This window comes from Panthera uncia, assembly GCF_023721935.1.
Source record: "Panthera uncia isolate 11264 chromosome A3 unlocalized genomic scaffold, Puncia_PCG_1.0 HiC_scaffold_12, whole genome shotgun sequence".
Taxonomy (NCBI): domain Eukaryota; kingdom Metazoa; phylum Chordata; class Mammalia; order Carnivora; family Felidae; genus Panthera; species Panthera uncia.
In genome coordinates, this window is record NW_026057579.1 from 17751669 (window position 1) to 17753874 (window position 2206).

Sequence of the window (2206 nt, forward strand, 5' to 3'; positions counted from 1 at the left end):
CCTCCTGATTTTAGCACTTCGTACCTTGTCACATGCCTTCACATACAGGGTGTCATTCAGTAGCCCAAGAGACAAATGCTGCCGAACGTCTTGGAAAATACCGGCTCCGGAAAAATTCCTTCTCTCTCACGTAGTGGCAGTGCAATGAACAAAGAAAGCCTGGTGACAAAGTTCTGTGCACCTGGGGAACTCTAGGTCCAACAAAAGAGGGGAGTCCCAGGAATCTCTCGCCAACACATCCTTCCTCTACCTAACCCTTGAAACTCCAACTTTGTTGGAGATGTCAGTACAGTTTGCCATAACCCAGGCCACTCCAACGGGTTTGGACCAGGATAGCCTAGACTTAGCAGTGACTGAAAAGTTCCCTGACAGAGGTAGGTCTAGGGACCCAACCGTGGCAGCCCCTTTTGGTTTTTCTCAAAACAAAAACAAAAACAAAAAACAAACAAGAGACTGAAGATCTGTCTGGATGCTTTTAAGGCATTTAGAGGCGCCCAAAGAGGCAGGACTGCTTACGACTCCATCTCCTAAGTGCCCGGCAATCATCGACCTCTCTAATTGCCATGTGGGCGAAGAGGTGGAATTTAAACGAAGTAGATTTCCAAGTGTTATTGAAAGATGAAAGGTGTTACGGAAGTGCCTGGGCATGAGAGGTGCGCGTAGACACGTGAGCACAGGCTTCTCTCTGGGCGGCGTAGTCCCCAGAGCCTACGGAAGCCCGTGTGAACACTCCCAGCATCTGACACTTACACCGCCAAGGGACACATTCGCTGTCCAGGAAGACACCTCTTTTCTGTGGTGTCTGCTGGGGCAGAGGAGGTCCCCCGGAGGTCCCGCGCTGAGACTTGGGAGTGCCCCGTCCCCTAATGCCGCGGGCCCTCTCAAAACGGAAAGGGGGAGCTACCCTAATCCTTGTGGTGTGGGTGCTCTGAGTATACTATCATGACCCTCCCCCTCCACAGAGGAGGAGACTAAGGCTCAGAGAGGTTACATGGCTTTCTCCAGAAGTCAACACCACTGAGTAGTGAGGGCAGGCCCTTCTGACTCACGGTCCGCTGCTCTCGGGTCCTCCAGAGAAGGGAGCCTGCATGCAGAGCTTGTCAGAAGCAGACTTGCAGTGCCTTGTGTAATTTCAGGGGCTAATTCTCAGCCAGCTGCCAACCACAAGCACTAACTAATGACAGCCTGGCCACCCTAGCACTTATGCTGCAAGGCATAAGCAGCCCCAAACAGATGTTGCCCATTTACCCCGGGGTTTCCTGGTCTACAGGGCAATGGGGTCTGGGCTGACACTTCTCAGTTTCACACCTAACAACCTGTGTCTTTTCAGGGAGAAAATCTGGAGATGTGATCATCCACTTAGGCGCACCCCTCAGTTGTTTTCCGAGGCCTTTCCCACACGTGATCTCATTCGACCACCTGGACAACGTTCGCGACACGTTTAATTGGTTCTTTGAAGATTCGTGGGTTTCCAGGACCAACCTGTTCAAACAAAATACCTCCAGGAAGGGACAGCACCTTGAACTTTTATTGGCTCACACCTTGGCAGTAGTTGGCAGCTAGCTGAGAATCAGGCCCTGAGAAAGGGGAACAGGATTGGGAGGAGTTGGGGGAGGTTCGAGAGGAGAAGCAGGAGAAAGGAAATGGGGGCAGCTGTGAGCCGGGGCCAGAGGCCCACCTCACCGTTTTGCAGAAAGAGGTCCTAGGAGGGCCATTTCCCCGCCTTGCCCACCCACCAGAGAGACCAATTCTACCCCAAGGCCAAAGGTAGAAAAGTCTAGAAGAAAGAGAAGGGACAGGAGAGACGGGAAGAAAAGATGGAATAAACCAACCATCAGAGGCTCTTCAATCTTAATCATTTTATTCTACAAAAACTACTCAATTGAAAGGGGGAAAGCTAACCAAAAAAAAAAAAAAAAAAAAAAAAAAAAGGTTTAATATGTTCTTTCTTCCATAGCAGCAAGCTTTTTCTAACAAGCTTTCTTTAGTGCAAATACTGTAGGCTTGGATTACAGTAAAATAACAAAACAACAGAAAACACCACCAGAGATGCTTCAGAGCAGAACTACTCCTCAATTTTCAAAACTATACAAAGATTTTTGAGCTCGCAGTCCTGCCTGGAGAGGCCTATTTAGAAGCCTTTCCAATGGGACCATTTCACCAATACTTAAACAAAAAAAAAAAAAAAAAAAAAAAAAAAAAAAAA